The following is an 18,939-nucleotide window of genomic DNA, read 5'->3' as shown; positions in this document are numbered from 1 at the left end:
ATTTCTGCGGTGTCAGTTGTTACTTCTCCTTTTTCATTTCTAATTTTGTCGATTTGAATCTTCTCCCTTTTTTCCTGATGGGTTGGGCTCATGGTGTATCAATTTTGTTTGTCTTCTCAAAGAACCAGGTTTTAGCTTTATTGATCTTTGCTATCATTTCCTTCATTTCTTTTTTATTTATTTCTGATCTGATCTTTATCAGTTGTTTCCTTCTGCGAACTTCGTGATTTTTTTTTGTTCTTCTTTCTCTAATTGCTTTAAGTGTAAGGTTAGGTTGTTTATTTGAGATTTTTCTTGTTTCTTGAGGTGGAATTGTATTGCTATAAACTTCCCTCTTAGAACTGCTTTTGCTGCATACCATAGGTTTTGGGTTATCATGTTTTCATGGTCATTTGGTTCTAGGTGTTTTTTGATTTCCTCTTTGATTTCTTCAGTGAACTCTTGGTTGTTTAGTAGAGTATTGTTTAATCTCCATATGTTTGTATTTTTATAGTTTTTTTCCTATAATGGATATCTAGTCTCCTAGCTTGTGGTCGGAAAAGATGCTTGAGACCATTTCAACTTTCTTAAATTTACTGAGGCTTGATTTGTGACCCAAATGTGATCTATCCTGCAGAGTGTTCTGTGTGCACTTGAGAAGAAAGCCTTTTATGGCTGTTAGCATTTGCCTTATGTATTGAGGTGCTCCTGTGCCACCTAACGTTGTTTTGTTAGGCCATTTGTATACTAAGTGGTTTAACACACATTTTCTCTTTTCAACATCACAGCAGATCTGTGAAAGTATGCAAGATAGATTGAGAGAATTTGATTTTGCCTTGGTCACATAGCTAGAAAACTGATAATTTTGAGCCAGAACTCAGGTCTCGTAAAAGTAACCCAATGTAGTCTCTGTCTTCATATCCTCCATTGACCCCAGGGTATTACATGAAGTATTTTGCTGTTGAGAAAATATATTATTCAATATATGTTTGACAGTTCTGAAGGAGTGTGAAACAGATTAACAAATTTAATATTAGAGACTTGACCAATTTTAGGGTTATGATGAATTATCCAATTTACCTGTTTAATATTGGCATTTCTTGTGATTGATGGTCATTTGCTTTCCTTTAGTTAAAATAAGTATTTATTTTCCTAATTATAGAATTATAATTAGGAAATACATATTTAATAAAATTAGGAATACATACATAGATGATATGTGTTTATTATAGAAAGTTTAGAAAATAAAGAAAAATATAAATAAAAAGCATTCATTGTTTAGCTTTAACAATGGTTTATCTCTGTTGTTTTTATTTTAACTTTAACTTGAAATAATTATAGAATATAAGAAGTTGCAAAAGTAGTACAAAGGTCTCATGTATCCTACTGTGTTTTAAAAATACACATAGACTCATTTACTCGTTCACTGTAAGTACCCACTTGCCAAATTACAGTCATAAGGATGCTTTTAAAAAGCAGGGAATACAGATATGTCACGTGTCATTTTTCATAGATGAATGCATAGTATACACATTTTTGCACCTTGTTTTTTGTGTGTGTGTGTCTGAGTATATACTGAGCTTCCTCATTTTTTTGGTTGCTTTGCAGTATTCCATTGTATTTTTGTATGTTTCTGTATATATAATTATTATTGTAGTGCCAGACTTCCATTATTAGACATTTAAGGTTTTTACATTCTTGTCGTATTACGAAAAGTGCTGCAGTTTATAATTTTGTACTCTGCATTTTTTTGTTATGTACTTCTGTAGGTGGCTACTGAATTTTCTGTTTTATTTTCATCATTATCTTTAAAATTATTATATAGTTTTATTATGGAATCTGTAGAAATTATCCTGTATGTTAATAATTTTTTTTAGATTCTCTAATACCAATAAATCCTACCAGGTGGAATATTTTAAAAAACATAACCAATTCTAACTTTTTAAAGGAGTTTTATAATTATTTACAAGTGATGTTGATTTCCTTTTTTGTAAATTAGTATTGTCAAAAAATAAAATATATGTATTAGCTTTTTTTTATCTTTCAGAGAATCAAATGTTGGACTTATTTATTTATTGATTGGTTAATTGTTTTCTAATTCTCTTAAATGTTTTGGCAAATACATTTTTTACCTCCCCTTGCATTCTTCTTTTTCTTGTTTATTTGAAAGCATACTTTTATTCCTTTCAAAGTAATGAGAACAAAAACAATAATATTAATATTATTCGGAGGACATCAGTGGTGTCATCCTATTGTTTATTATGTGACATACTCATTTTTCTTAGTTTGTATACTTTTAGTATACTTTTTAATCTGGTAGTTATTTAATAGTCAAGGGATTTGTCCTTTATTGTTTGTTCAAATTTTGTTTTTTTATTGCATTATAAGCAGATAGTATGGTATGTGGAATTACTACCTTTGAAATTTATTGAGGATTTCTAATTGGCCTAATTTGATATTGAGCTTATATTTACAGTCTTTTTTCTGTGATAAACAAACAAAAACCGTAAAGCACACAACACTCTGATCTATCATCATAAGAAAATTTCCAGTAGGAATTTTTAAAGACTCAGATAAATGATTATCAGTCCCATTTGAAAAGATAAATGTATATACTAGGCTGTTTTGCTTGGTGTTCAGTAAGATATGATTAGCTGTATGAAAAATATATGTGGAAATTATTTTAGGGATCAAGAGCAGAATACAACATAATAAATTTTTGAAATTTCTGAAGAGGATAATTTTCTGGAGTTTCAAAACACCAGGCAATCTCAAAGAAATATATTTATAAGTTCTCATTGTAGACATTGTATGACCAAAATAACGAATATTAAAATTGAAAATTGGAAAAAATTTAGATGAATTATGAGGTATTAGTATTTAAATATATAAAAATATAAATTTGGAAAATATGAAAACTGTAATGGATATGTGGGGGAAGGATGGAGACTGGAAAGAGAGTACTGCTTGTCAGTAATGGAAAAGTGCAAATTCAAATGGCAAAACCATTAAAATTCTTTGTACCTGGTATGCTAGTAATGCTACTCATAAAATTATAACTTGAGCACAATTCGTTTGGAAATGTTTTTGAGATGAGTCCTATCTTTGCCTTAATTTTTATTTAGATTTTTTTAATGTAAATAATTTAGAAGAAAAAAACAATCATGTCCTTGAAAATGTCAGTTATTATAATTATAGCAGAAGAATATTGGAAAATGTTGTAATGTCATATTAACAATAGTTAACAACAGTTAATTTATTAATAAGACTTAATGAATAAGTAGTGGCAGGTTTACTTTGTGGAGCTTTGAGAATTAATAAAAATACCTGCATTATTACTTTAATTTTTGAAATATAGGACTTGAAATTAGGCCTTGTGGTTATAGCTTATGCATCAATATTGTCAAAGTTTAGAGTGAAACTGGAGAAATAACACAATTGTTCATTTAGTATTTTTTTCTTTTACTAATTTTTTTTTCTTATAAAGCTATGATTTAAAAAATGATTACTAAAATTTAGGGAGAAAAGAAGGAGAGATTACATACCACAGTTCATTCAGAAAGATAAAGGATTGAAATATTTTGGATATTTCCAACCTGAATTACATCTTACCTGCCCCATGCTCAGCTCTCTTTTCATCATAGGAGCAGTAATTCTTCCAGTCTTCCAGAATTTAAAAGTGATAGTCAAAACCAAAAAAAACAAATAGATAAATTGAACTTTATCAAAATTAAGATTATTTGGGGTTCAAAAGGTACTATGAAGAAAGAAAAAAGACAATCCACAGAATGGAATAGCAGATTGTAAATCTTATATTTGATAAGGGTATAGTATCTAGAACATACAAAGAACTTTTAGCACTCAACATTAAAGAGGGATCCCCTTCCTCTTGCCTTCAGGCAACCCGGAAGTTGTGCTTGCCATGCTGCTTTCCTTTTCTCAGAGTACTTTGTGGTCTTTCTTTCCATCCTGGGCCCAACAGAATGGCTCCTACCAAAAGGGTGGCAAGAAGATGGGCTCTTCTGCCATGAACAAGGTAGTGACCAAAGAATACACCATTCACATTCACAAGTGCATCCATACTGAGGGCTGCAAGAGGCATGGCCTTCCGGCACTCAAAGAGATCCAGAAATTTGCCATGAAGAAGATGGGAACTCCTGATGTGTGCATTGACACTGGGCTCAATAAAGCTGTCTGGGCCAATGGAATGAGGAGTATACCTTACCTTATCTGGGTGCTGTAGCCCAAAAGATGAAAAGAGGATGAAGAATCATCAAACAAGTGCTATCCAGTGGTTACCTAGGTACCTGTCACCTCTTTCAAAAATCTACAGACAATGTGGATGAGAACTAACTCTTGATTGTCAAGTAGTCATAAAATTACAAAAAAAGAAAAAAAAACCCAATAAGGAGACATGTAACACAATTTAAAAATAGGCAGAGAATTTGAATAGATATTTCTCTGAGGATGATATACAAATGGCCAATATGCACATGAAAAGATACTTAACATTGTTATCAATAAGGAAATGGCAAATCAAAAGCATAATAAGATACCATTTTATACCTACTAGAATGGTTTTCATTAAAAAAGTCAGCTAATAACAGGAGTTAGTGGGGATGTAATAAAATTAGAACACTTGTATGCCAATAGTGGGAATGTAAAATGGGGCAGCCATGTTGGCAAACAGGTTTTCAGTTTCTTAAATGGTTAATTATAGTTACCATATGACTCAGTAATTCTACTATTAGGTACATACCCAAAAGAATGGAGAACATAACATCCACAGAAAACCATATACACGAATGTTCACAGCGCTGTTGTTCATAATAACCAAAAAGTGGAATTAACCCAAATGTCCATCAACTGATGAATGGATAAACAACATCTGGTATGTTCATACAGTGCAATATTATTGATCCATATAAATATGTACATGTATAATGTATATATGCTTGCATATATTGTATATGTATATATTTACATATATGTATAAATTCCCAGAGTTGAAATCACAAGTTGAAGAATAAATACAGCTGTTGCAGAGACAAATAAAATTCTCCGAGTATTCTTTTTTTTTTTTTTTTTTTTTTTTTTTTTGCGGTATGCGGGCCTCTCACTGTTGTGGTGGCCTCTCCCGTTGCGGAGCACAGGCTCCGGACGCGCAGGCTCAGCGGCCATGGCTCACGGGCCCAGCCGCTCCGCGGCATGTGGGATCTTCCCGGACCGGGGCACGAACTCGTGTCCCCTGCATCAGCAGGCGGACTCTCAACCACTGCGCCACCAGGGAAGCCCCGAGTATTCTTTTTAATAAGAATTATCTATAGTGTATTCATTTAGTGTCAGTTGTGCTTTAATTGGTTTGTCTAATTAATGAAAAATGGTATTGCTTGTTTTATGTTTCATATTCCATATAAAGTAACCTTTATCAAAATAATAGTATATCTTCTGTGTTAAAATTGTTTTTAATTTTACTACTTTTTTGTTGGGCTAACACTATACTGATGCCAGAAGCTTGGCTTCTGTGCATTGGTGCCAAATTGAAACTCGGAAACAGAGTTTTGGGTGAAGTTGAAAAGAATAGCTTTATTGCTTAGCCAGGCAAAGGGGGACACAGTGGGCTCATGCCCTCAAAAACAGTGTGTCCCAACCCAGGAGGATTTGGTGAGGAGTTTTTTGGCGGTACGCGGGCCTCTCACTGCTGTGGCCTCTCCCGTTGCGGAGCACAGGCTCCAGACGTGCAGGCTCAGCGGCCATGGCTCATGGGCCCAGCCGCTCCGCGGTATGTGCGATCTTCCTGGACCGGGGCACGAACCCGCGTCCCCTGCATTGGCAGGCGGACTCTAAACCACTGCACCACCAGGGAAGCCTTGGTGAGGAGTTTTATAGCAGTTGTTCAAGGGCAGAGTCGCTGGTAAGATCAGGGTGTATGCAGGGCCTGGCAGGGCCTGCATTCCTTTAATCCAGGCTCAGGTAATCTCTTGATGAGCTTCTCTGGTTTCTTTGATCTGGCTTCAGGTGGTCTTCTTTGGAATGGAGAATGCTGACATCTTCCATTTGTTGGGGGTTTTAGTTCTGTAAAGAGCTCAAAGATAGTGTTATGTGTATCCCTTGAGGGGGAACCAGGACCTGCCCCAAGGCTGCACTGTTGTTTCTTGACTGCTTCTCCCTTGTCTCTGCATCCCCTCCCTTCCCTGATTAGCAACTGTTTGAATCTGCACTTTGAACTCAGGGAAGGTCATGGAGACTGGAGTCTGTTCCTTACAGACAAGGAAGCTGGGACAGGTAAAGCCTTCCGTGCCCAGAAGCCCCACAGGTCCTGCTTAGTTTCAATACTATATTCTCATGCCATAGAGTTTTGGGGATCATATATATTATCCATACATTCTTTAAATCTAGGTTTATGATTATCAGTGGTTATTGAAAATTTTTTGGTACTTTTACATGACTTCCTGCATTTAGTGTAAATCCTGTTTGGCAGCTAGCTTCTCTGCATGATTTCTCTTCAGTAATTAAATTTAGCACTTCCAGCTGCTTAAAAATTTGTTGGCCTTTCCTGTTCATTTGTGTTTCTTCATGTGTAAAATGTGGGACATCCCCATAGTTTTACTTCTTTTAAAGTGCCATTTTATAGTCTGGGTTTGGCAGTTATATACTGTGAATGGTTTACTTTCTTATTCTAAATATGAATCTAAAATTTTAATTTTAAACTAAATATCAATGTGATATATATCAGATATGTGATTGCCCTAAGTGACTTGCTTCTAGTAATTGATACGTATTTATATATATTTTTCTTAGAATGTCAGACTAGGTTATTTGTAATGATGTATAATTTCAGCCACCTGTATTCTTTAAGTACAGGTATAAGCATTTACACAGAACTATAAGTTGGGCTAATTGCCGTAGGATTTAATGAATCTTTTGGTTATAATATAGCAGAATAATTTTAAACATAAGAAATCTTGTGTCTCTTTTTTTAACAGTACTTTACAATTATATTTGTGTGAGGGATATTTTTTGATATAGGTAGTTTGAGAAGGTGTTTACTGATACTACTGAGCCACATATCTGTCTTCAGAGTGTATCATGCTTATAATTCAAGGCCCATTATTCTCCATTACTGGAGAAAGCACTTTTCATAGGTAAAGTAGTTCCTTGTAATAAATTATGAGCATCTACCTATAGCTTACTATTTTTAGATGTCTCAAATGGTCATTCTTTAAAATATTAATGAGTTCATATGTGAACAGCCAATAAAAGTCCTGGTATAATCTTAACTTGTGGACTTACTTAGAATTATAGTGTTCAAACTGTTAATATTTCAGGTCCTTTATTGAGAATCTGATTTTACAAATGGATGTATGGTGTATGGTTGATTAGGCAAGTTAAAATAATTACCAGCCTAATTCCCCAAATCTGTTGTGCTGTTTTATTCTTCATTTATATTACATTCTAAAATACAATTTGCTGACATAATAAATTGATAAGGCATCAGATAGAGGAGTGGCAACAATACAGATGTTGTTGTTTTAACTGGTAATTATCTTTGATTGTTCCTTGTTTTCAGCAGAGTATTAGACCATTGAATATAATACACTAGATGAAAGTTTTAATTTGAGAATGAAAAATTGCCTAAAAGTAAGTGGTGATTTAAAAAATTATTTTAAAAATTGTTTATTACTGAAATTCATTTGGAATCGCAAGCGGCCCTGAGTAGCCTAAACAGTCTTCAAAGAAAAAAAGAACAAAATCAGGAGCACTCAAACTTCCTGATTTTAATATTTACTACAAAGCTGTAATAATCATGGTACTGGCACTATTATAGACACGTATAAGAGAATAATAGAATTTCAAATCCAAAAATAAATTTGTTCATATAAGGCCAGTTGACTTTTGACAAGGGTGACAAGGTGTAGTTCAATGAGAAAAGAATAAGTCTCTAAAGCAAATTGTGCAGACATAACTGGATATCCACATGCAAAAGAATAAAGTTGATCCTTACCTCATACCATATATACAAATTGACTCAAAATAGATCAGTGACCTAAACATAAGTGTGAAATCATAAACTCTTAGAAGATAATGTAGTGGTAACTCTTCATGACTGTGTATGTAGAAACGGATTCTTAGATATGACACCAAAAGCAAAAGAAGAAAAGAAAAAATGGGTAATTGGATGTCATGAAATTTAAAAACTCTGTGTATCAAAGGACATTATAAAGAATGTAAAAAAATTACCTATAGAATGGGAGAAAATACTTGCAAATCTATATCTCATAAAAGGATCTATTATCCAGATGTTAAGATTTCTCTCAACTCAACAACAAAAAACTAAACAACCCAAATGAAAAATGAGCAAAGAACTTACATGGACTTTTCTCCAAGGATATACAAATGGCCCACAAACCCATGAAAAGGTGTTCAGCATTAGTCATTAGGGACAAGCTAAAATAAAACAGATAGGGAATAACAAATGTTGGCAAGGATATGGAGATATTAGAACCTTTATACAACTGTTGGTGGAATGTAAAATGGTATAGATGCTGTGGAAACAGTTTAGTAGTTCCTCATAAATATAAAAGAATTACCATGTGACCTAGCAATTCTACTCCTAGTACCATATCCGAAAGAACTGACAATAGTTACTGAAACAAGTACATGTGCATGCATGTGTAGTTTATCATGTGTGTCATCTTGAGTAGGATGCCCAGAGAGCTGTTTAAAATATTATCTCTGGGTGTGTCTGTGAAGGTGTTTCCAGAAGAGATTAGCATTTGAATAAGTAGAGTGAATAAAGAAGATCAGTGCCAATGGGTATCATCCAATCCATTGAGGGCATGAATAGTGCAGAAAGGTGGAGGAAGAGTGAATTCATTCTCTCTAATTTAGCTGAGACATTTATCTTCTCCTGACCTTGGACATTGGTACTCCTGGTTCTCAGGCCTTCGGACTAAGACAGGGACTTACACCATTAGCCCCTCAGTTCTTGGGCTGAATTACACCACCAGTTTTCCTTGTTCTCCAGCTTTCAAATGGTGGATTGCGGTACTTCTTGATCCCATGAAACAATGGCTTTAATAAATCTCCTCTTATATATATGTCTCTCTATCTTACTGGTTCTGTTCCTCTGAAGAACCCTGACTAATACAATGCATGTTCATAGCAGCACTATTCACAATAGCCAAAAGGTGGAAACAGCCAAAATGTCCATCAGTGGATGAGTAGATATACAAATTGTGGTATGTACATAAAATGGAATATTATGCAGTAATAAAAAAGGAGTAAAGAGTTGATACATTCTACAGTAAACATGATCCTCAAATCTTAATGCTAAATGCAAGAAGCCAAAGACAGAAAAATATATTGTATATATCATTTATATGAAATATTCAGAATAGATAACTCCATAAAGACAGAATGCAGATTGGTGGTTGCCATTGGTTGGGGAGTGGAGAATGGGGAGAAACTGCTAAATGGATAAACGGTTGACTGTGGAGTGATGGAAATGTTTTGGAACTAGATATATGTGGTGGTTGTACAACATTGTTAATGTACTTAATGCCACTGAATTGTGCAGTTTAAAGTGGCTAATTTATGTGAATTTCACCCTAATTATTTTTAAAAATATTTTTTAGTATTTGCACCTATTGAGTATTGCAAAAGGCTTAAAAGAGTTTATTTTGCTGAGTTGCTAGATACTATAATCCTCCTGATTAGGAAATTAGGAGAAAGAACATGTTGGAGGGAAAATTGAGAAGAGTAGTTTAGAACATATTGAGGGTTTGGTTTTTGGGATGCTGCAGATGGACATATCTGATAGCAATTCGGAAATACAGATTTAGTGCCTAGATAAGATATGTTTGGATATTTGAGTTATATTTGGATGTTTTTAGCTGATTCATAGTAATTGATGTGTCACTCTTACTGAGCCACCGATATAGTGGATAAGAAGAGTACCAAGGCATCTTAACAACTGAGTGTTACAGCATCCTTTGGCAAGTACTCAGTTGAACTAATTCATTTACCATTACATTCACGCTTTCAAACTTTAGGCATTGAGTAATTTCCAGTCATCCTATTAGGTTTCTCTGGGAGGCTTTAATTCCCATACCCCAAGTAAGTTATTTCATTCATACTTTTTCCCCCTCCTCAAAACCACGTGCCCCACTCTACCCATATTGTCAGCCAAAGCCCTTAACTCATTTATTGGAAAAGTAGATTTCATCAGAGTGGAATGAACACTGAATCTGTCCATCACCAAGCTAATCAATATATATATTTGTGTGTTAATTTCTCTCGCATCAGAGAGCACCACCTTTTTCAGTGGCAAATCTGTTTGGCTGTTTTTTGGGGCCCTTCCTCACTCCCACTTCTCAAGACCTTATTTCACTTTTCTCTTTCCGTAATCAAGCTTCCTTTTCCCCTAGGAAAGAACAGGAGCATGTTATAATATCTTCCATCTTTAAATAAACTAAAAACAAACTCAGAACCTTCTCTTGACTTTACTTTCCTTCCTTCTGTTTTTCTTTCAGTCTAGTTGTCAAGCTTTACATTGCTTTTCGACATACATTCTCTCTCTTTCCTCTGAGCTTCCTCATGGCTTTTTGGCTTCTTGGCAATCAGGCTTCTACTACCACCACTATTCCCTTGAAACTTCCTGGGATTACCAATGACCTGAGTGTAATCAAAACCAGTATTTACCTTTTTTGTTTTTATTTTAGTAAACTTCATCTCAATATGTAATGCTGTTGACTGCTCTCTGCTGTCTGGACTCGTTCTCAATAGTTTTTGTAGCTTCTTTTCTCTGCGTAGCCTTTAAATGGGGAAGTTCCTTGGGACTTTATCCTAAGCCTTCTCTTACGTGTCTGTGTTCCATTGCTAAGTAATGTAACCTGTTTTCGTAGTTCTTAAATACTATCTTTAGTCTGGTAATTTTGGTATTTATGTCTGTGGTCCAAGTTCCTTTTCTGAGTGCCAGACTTATTTATTTAACCTTATTTTACATATCCACATGGATTTTTCACAAACATCACGGTACTATATAGCCTGAGTTTTACAAGCTTGATCTCTAGATTCAAAAAGCCAAGGTTTTGATATGGACTCTAATACTCAGTATTTTAACCTTCATAACTTCTCAGTTCTTGAGTCCCTCATTTGTGAAGTGAGGATTATAACAGAGTTGTGAGAATTAAATGAGATCCATGTAGAACATCAAGAACAATGTCTAGCATATAGTAAACACTCAATTATACGTGAGCTGCTATTTTCTTATTACATCATACTTAATATGTTTTAAAAGGGCTCTTGATTTTCCTTTCCTACCAACCTACCAAATCAGAAAGCTGAGAGTCATCCTTGAATTCTTTCCCTCCTCTCTGCTGTACATTCAAACATCCTGAAGTTCAGTCTTTATAATTTGTCTTGAAATTATGTACTTGTATCATTTCTCTCTCTTTAGCTTAGACTACCATCCTTCATCTGCAGGACAGCAACAGCCTCCTATTTTTAATCTTACTCCATTCTCATATGTTTTCTACATATCAGTCCAAATAATCCTAAAACTTGAACGGGGTCATACCGTCTCCTTCCTTACATAATATTTCAGTGGTTTTCTATCACATGTTTTTTAAAAAAAATCCAAAGCACTTATCATAGCTTTTGAGGCCCTGCGTGATCTGACTTCTACTTTTTTCCCATTTCTTCTTCTGCTACTCTCCCCATGTTATTTTGCATTAATCACACTAATCTTACAACTCTTATAACATGTTGATCTCTTTCTTCTGTCACAGTCTCTATACATTCATTTGCTTAAGAGATATTTATTGAGCGTTGACTGTGTACAAGACACTGTTCTGGGCCTGAGAATAAAAGAATTTCCAAAAATGACATAAATACCTGATCTCTTAGAACTTACTTTTTTTTTTTTTTTTACATCTTTATTGGGGTATAGTTGCTTTACAATGGTGTGTTAGTTTCTGCTTTATAACAAAGTGAATCAGTTATACATATACATATGTTCCCATATCTCTTCCCTCTTGCGTCTCCCTCCCTCCCACCCTCCCTATCCCACCCCTCCAGGCAGTCACAAAGCACTGAGCTGATCTCCCTGTGCTATGCGGCTGCTTCCCACTAGCGATAGTGTATCTATATGGTAGTGTATATATATGGTAGTGTATATATGTCCATGCCTCTCTTTTGCTTTGTCACAGCTTACCCTTCCCCCTTCCAATATCAACAAGTCCATTCTCTAGTAGGTCGGTGTCTTTATTCCCTTATCCCTAGGTTCTTCATGACATTTTTTATTCTTAAATTCCATATATATGTGTTAGCATACGGTATTTGTCTTTCTCTTTCTGACTTACTTCACTCTGTATGACAGACTCTAGGTCGATCCACCTCATCACAAATAGCTCAATTTCGTTTCTTTTTATGGCTGAGTAATATTCCATTGTATATATGTGCCACATCTTCTTTATCCATTCATCCGATGACGGACACTTAGGTTGTTTCCATCTCCGGGCTATTGTAAATAGAGATGCAATGAACATTTTGGTACATGACTCTATTTGAATTATGGTTTTCTCAGGATATGTGTCCAGTAGTGGGATTGCTGGGTCATATGGTAGTTCTATTTGTAGTTTTTTAAGGAACCTCCATACTGTTCTCCACAGTGGCTGAATCAATTTACATTCCCACCAGCAGTGCAAGAGGGTTCCCTTTTCTCCACACCCTCACCACCATTTATTGTTTCTAGATTTTTTGATGATGGCCATTCTGACTGGTGTGAGATGATATCCCATTGTAGTTCTGATTTGCATTTCTCTAATGATTAATGATGTTGAGCATTCTTTCATGTGTTTGTTGGCAATCTGTATATCTTCTTGGGAGAAATGTCTGTTTAGGTCTTCTGGCCATTTTTGGATTGGGTTGTTTGTTTTTTTGTTATTAAGCTGCAAGAGCTGCTTGTAAATTTTGGAGATTGATCCTTTGTCAGTTGCTTCATTAGCAAATATTTTCTCCCATTCTGAGTGTTGTCTTTTGGTCTTGTTTATGGTTTCCTTTGCTGTGCAAAAGCGTTGAAGTTTCACTAGGTCCCATTTGTTTATTTTTGTTTTTATTTCCATTTCTCTAGGAAGTGGGTCAAAAAGGATCTTGCTGTGATTTATGTCATAGAGTGTTCTGCCTATGTTTTCCTCTAAGAGTTTGATAGTTTCTGGCCTTACCTTTAGGTCTTTAATCCATTTTGAGCTTATTTTTGTGTATGGTGTTAGGGAGTGATCTAATCTCATACTTTTACATGTACCTGTCCAGTTTTCCCAGCACTACTTATTGAAGAGGCTGTCCTTTCTCCACTGCACATTCCTGACTCCTTTATCAAAGATAAGGTGACCATATGTACGTGGGTTTATCTCTGGGCTTTCTATCCTGTTCCATTGATCTATCTTTCTGTTTTTGTGCCAGTACCATACTGTCTTGATTACTGTAGCTTTGTAGTATACTCTTAAGTGCAGGAGCCTGATTCCTCCAGCTCCATTTGTCATTCTCAAGGTTGCTTTGGCTATTCGGGGTCTTTTGTGTTTCCATACAAATTGTGAATTTTTTTGTTCTAGTTCTGTGAAAAATACCAGTGGTACTTTGATAGGGATTGCATTGAATATGTAGATTGCTTTGGGCAGTAGAGTCATTTTCACAATGTTGATTCTTCCAATCCAAGTACATGGTATATCTCTCCATCTATTTGTATCATCTTTAATTTCTTTCACCAGTATCTTATAATTTTCTGCATACAGGTCTTTTGTCTCCTTAGGTAGGTTTATCCCTAGATATTTTATTCTTTTTGTTGCAATGGTAAATGGGAGTGTTTTCTTGATTTCACTTTCAGATATTTCATCATTAGTGTATAGGAATGCCAGAGATTTCTGTGAATTAATTTTGTATCCTACTTTACCAAATTCATTGATTAGCTCTAGTAGTTTTCTGGTAGCATCTTTAGGATTCTCTATGTACAGTATCATGTCATCTGCAAACAGTGACAGCTTTACTTCTTCTTTTCCGATTTGGATACCTTTTATTTCCTTTTCTTCTCTGATTGCTGTGGCTAAAACTTCGAAAACTATGTTGAATAAGAGTGGTGAGAGTGGGCAACCTTGTCTTGTTCCTGATCTTAGTGGAAATGCTTTCAGTTTTTCACCATTGAGGACAATGTTGGCTGTGGGTTTGTCATATATGGCCTTTATTATGTTGAGGGAAGTTCCCTCTATGCCTACTTTCTGCAGGGTTTTTATCCTAAATGGGTGTTGAATTTTTTTGAAAGCTTTCTCTGCATGTATTGAGATGATCATATGGTTTTTCTCCTTCAGTTTGTTAATATGGTGTATCACGTTGATTGATTTGCGTATATTGAAGAATCCTTGCATTCCTGGAATAAATCCCACTTGATCATGGTGTATGATCCGTTTAATGTGGTGTTGGATTCTGTTTGCTAGTATTTTGTTGAGGATTTTTGCATCTATGTTTATCAGTGATATTGGCCTGTAGTTTTCCTTCTTTGTGACATCCCTGTCTGGTTGTGGTATCAGGGTGATGGTGGCCTCGTAGAATGAGTTTGGGAGTGTTCCTCCCTCTGCTATATTTTGGAAGAGTTTGAGAAGGATAGGTGTTAGCTCTTCTCTAAATGTTTGATAGAATTTGCTTGTGAAGCCATCTGGTCCTGGGCTTTTGTTTGTTGGAAGATTTTTAATCACAGTTTCAATTTCAGTGCTTGTAATTGGTCTGTTCATATTTTCTATTTCTTCCTGATTCAGTCTTGGCAGGTTTTGCATTTCTAAGAATTTGTCCATTTTTTCCAGGTTGTCCATTTTATTGGCATAGACTTGCTTGTAGTAATCTCTCGTGATCTTTTTTATTTCTGCAGTGTCAGTTGTTACTTCTCCTTTTTCATTTCTAATTCTATTGATTTGAGTTTTCTCCCTTTTTTTCTTGATGAGTCTGGCTAATGGTTTATCAATTTTGTTTATCTTCTCAAAGAACCAGCTTTTAGTTTTATTGATCTTTGCTATTGTTTCCTTCATTTCTTTTTCATTTATTTCTGACTTGATTTATATGATTTCTTTCCTTCTGCTAACTTTGGGGTTTTTTTTTTTCTTCTTTCTCTAATTGCTTTAGGTGCAAGGTTAGGTTGTTATTTCGAGATGTTTCCTGTTTCTTGAGGTAGGATTGTATTGCTATAAACTTCCCTCTTAGAACTGCTTTTGCTGCATCCCATAGATTTTGGGTCATCGTGTCTCCATTGTCATTTGTTTCTAGGTATTTTTTGATTTCCTCTTTGATTTCTTCAGTGATCACTTTGTTATTAAGTAGTGTATTGTTTAGCCTCCATGTGTTTGTATTTTTTACAGATCTTTTCTTGTAATTGATATCTAGTCTCATAGCGTTGTGGTCAGAAAAAATACTTGATATAATTTCAATTTTCTTAAATTTACCAAGGCTTGATTTGTGACCCAAGATATGATCTATCCTAGAGAATGTTCCATGAGCACTTGAGAAAAATGTGTATTCTGTTGTTTTTGAATGGAGTGTCCTATAAATATCAATTAAGTCCATCTTGTTTAATGTATCATTTAAAGCTTGTGTCTCCTTACTTTTTTCATTTTGGATGATCTGTCCATTGGAGAAAGTGGGGTGTTAAAGTCCCCTACTATGAATGTGTTACTGTTGATTTCCCCTTTTATGGTTGTTAGTGTTTGCCTTATGTATTGAGGTGCTTCTATGTTGGGTGCATAAATATTTACAATTGTTATATCTTCTTCTTGGATCGATCCCTTGATCATTATGCAGTGTCCTTCTTTGTCTCTTCTAATAGTCTTTATTTTAAAGTCTATTTTGTCTGATACGAGAATTGCTACTCCAGCTTTCTTTTGGTTTCCATTTGCATGGAATATCTTTTTCCATCCCCTTACTTTCAGTCTTTATGTGTCTCTAGGTCTGAAGTGGTTCTCTTGTAGACAGCAAATATATGGGTCTTGTTTTTGTATCCATTCAACCAATCTGTGTCTTTTGGTGGGAGCATTTAATCCATTTACATTTAAGGTAATTATCAATATGTATGTTCCTATTCCCATTTTCTTAATTGTTTTGGGTTCGTTATTGTAGGTCTTTTCCTTCTCTTGTGTTTCTTGCCTAAAGAAGTTCCTTTAGCAGTTGTTGTAGAGCTGGTTTCGTGGTGCTGAACTCTCTCAGCTTCTGCTTGTCTGTAAAGGTTTTAATTTCTCCATCAAATCTGAATGAGATCCTTGCTGGGTAGAGTAATCTTGGTTGCAGGTGTTTCTCCTTCATCACTTTAAATATGCCCTGCCAGTCCCTTCTGGCTTGCAGAGTTTCTGCTGAAAGATCAGCTGTTAACCTTATGGGGATTCCCTTGTGTGTTATTTGTTGTTTTTCCCTTGCTGCTTTTAATATGTTTTCTTTGTATTTAATTTTTGAGTTTGAATAATATGTGTCTTGGCATATTTCTCCTTGGATTTATCCTGTATGGGACTCTCTGTGCTTCCTGGACTTGATTAACTATTTGCTTTCCCATATTAGGGATGTTTTCAACTATAATCTCTGCAAATATTTTCTCAGTTCCTTTTTTTTTCTCTTCTTCTTCTGGAACCCCTATAATTCGAATGTTGGTGTGTTTGATGTTGTCCCAGAGGTCTCTGAGACTGTCCTCAGTTCTTTTCATTCTTTTTTCTTTATTCTGCTCTGCAGTAGTTATTTCCACTATTTTATCTTCCAGGTCACTTATCCGTTCTTCTGCCTCAGTTATTCTGCTGTTGATCCCATCTAGAGTATTTTTAATTTCATTTATTGTGTTGTTCATCGTTTGTTTCATCTTTAGTTCTTCTAGGTCCTTGTTAAATGTTTCTTGCATTTTCTCTATTCTATTTCCAAGATTTTGGATTATCTTTGCTATCATTATTCTGAGTTCTTTTTCAGGTAGACTGCCTATTTCCTCTTCATTTGTTAGGTCTGGTGGGTTTTTATCTTGCTCCTTTATCTGCTGTGTGTTTTTCTGTCTTCTCATTTTGCTTATGTTACTGTGTTTGTGATCTCCTTTTTGCAGGCTGCAGGTTCGTAGTTCCCATTGTTTTTGGTGTCTGTCCCTAGTGGCTAAGGTTGGTTCAGTGGGTTGTGTAGGCTTCCTAGTGGTGGGGACTAGTGCCTGTGTTCTGGTGGATGAGGGTGGATCTTGTCTTTCTGGTGGGCAGGTGCACGTCTGGTGGTGTGTTTTGGGGTGTCTGTGGCCTTATTATGATTTTAGGCAGCCTCTCTCCTAATGGGTGGCGTTGTGTTCCTGTCCTGCTAGTTGTTTGGCATAGGATGTCCAGCACTGTAGCTTGCTGGTCGTTGAGTGAAGCTGGGTGCTGGTGTTGAGATAGAGATGTCTGTGAGATTTTCACCGTTTGATATTATGTGGAGCTGGGAGGTCTCTTGTGGACCTGTGTCCTGAAGTTGGCTCTTCCTCCTCAGAGGCACAGCACTGACTCTTAGGTGCTGCACCAAGAGTCTTTCATCCACAGAGCTCAGAATAAAAGGGAGAAAAAGTAGAAAGAAAGAATTAGTAGAAGTAGAAAGAGAGAGAGAAAGAAAGAAAGAAAGAAAGAAAGAAAGGAGGGAGGGAGGGAGGAAGGAAGGAAAAAAAGAAAGGAGATAAAGTAAAATAAAATAAAGATAAAATATATAGTTCTTAAAATAAAAAATAATTATTAAGAGAAAAAAAAGAAAAAAATTAAAAAAACAAACCAAAAAACGGACGGATAGAACCTTAGGACAAATGGTGGAAGCAAAGCTATAAAGACAAAATCTCACACAGAAGCATGCACATACACACTCACAAAAAGAGGTAAAGGGAAAAAATAATCTTGCTCTCAAGTCCACTTCCTTAATTTGGGAAGATTCGTTGTCTATTCATGTATTCCACAGATGCAGGGTACATCAAGTGTATTGTGGAGCTTTAATCCCCTGCTTCTGAGGCTGCTGGGAGAGATTTCCCTTTCTCTTCTTTGTTCTCACAGCTCCCAGGGGCGCAGCTTTGGATTGGGCCCTGCCTCTGCGTGTAGGTCGCGGTAGGGCGGCTGTTCTTCGCTCAGACAGGACGGGGTTAAAGGAGCCGCTGATTCAGGGACTCTGGCTCACTCAGGCCAGGGTGGGGGTTGGGGTGGGGGAGGGAGAGGCACAGCGTGCGTGGCGAGCGTGCGGGGCGGGCCAGAGGCGGCAGAGGCCGCTGTGACGCTGCACCAGCCTCAGGCGCGCTGTGCGTTCTCACGGAGTAGTTGACCCTGGATCCCGGGACCCTGGCAGTGGCGGGCTGCACAGGCTCCCTGGAAGGGGGGGTGTGGATAGTGACCTGTGCTAGCACACAGGCTTCTTGGTGGCGGCAGCAGCAGCCGTAGCGTCTCAGGCCCGTCTCTGGCGTCCACGCTTTAGCCGCGGCTCGCGCCCGTCTCTGGAGCTCCTTTAAGAAGCGCTCTTAATCCCCTCTCGCGCACCAGGAAACAGGTAAGAAAAAGTCTCTTTGCTCTTCGCCAGCTCCAGACTTTTCCCCGGACTCCCTCCCGGCTAGCTGTGGAGCATTAACCCCCTGCAGGCTGTGTTCATGCCGCCAACCCCAGTCCTCTCCCGGTGCTCTGACCTAAGCCCGAGCGTCAGCTCCCAGCCCCGCCCGCCCCAGCGGGTGAGCAGACAAGCCTCTCGGGCTGGTGAGTGCCGGTCGGCCCTGATCCTCTGTGCGGGAATCTCTCTGCTTTGCCCTCCGCACCCCTGTTGCTGTGCTCTCCTTCTCGGCCCCGAAGCTTTCCCCCTCCGCCACCCGCAGTCTCCGTCCGCGAAGGGGCTTCCTAGTGCGTGGAAAACTTTCCTCCTTCACAGCTTCCTCCCACTGGTGCAGGTCCCGTCCCTATTCTCTTGTCTCTG

General features: G+C 36.8%; 1 protein-coding gene and 1 pseudogene across 3 annotated transcripts in view; both read left to right on the top strand.

The window, feature by feature from the left end:
* The window catches only part of LRBA (LPS responsive beige-like anchor protein), a 728,899-nt gene that overhangs the window by 283,130 nt on the left and 426,830 nt on the right, over positions 1–18,939 (top strand). The window lies entirely within an intron of this gene.
* LOC117196025 (60S ribosomal protein L31-like) lies at positions 1,244–5,049 on the top strand (annotated as a pseudogene).

The sequence above is a fragment of the Orcinus orca genome, chromosome 4 (genome assembly GCF_937001465.1).
Source record: "Orcinus orca chromosome 4, mOrcOrc1.1, whole genome shotgun sequence".
NCBI classification, from domain to species: Eukaryota; Metazoa; Chordata; class Mammalia; order Artiodactyla; family Delphinidae; genus Orcinus; species Orcinus orca.
The sequence above is the reverse complement of the archived record's forward strand: the minus strand, read 5'-3'. Positions and strand labels throughout refer to the sequence as shown.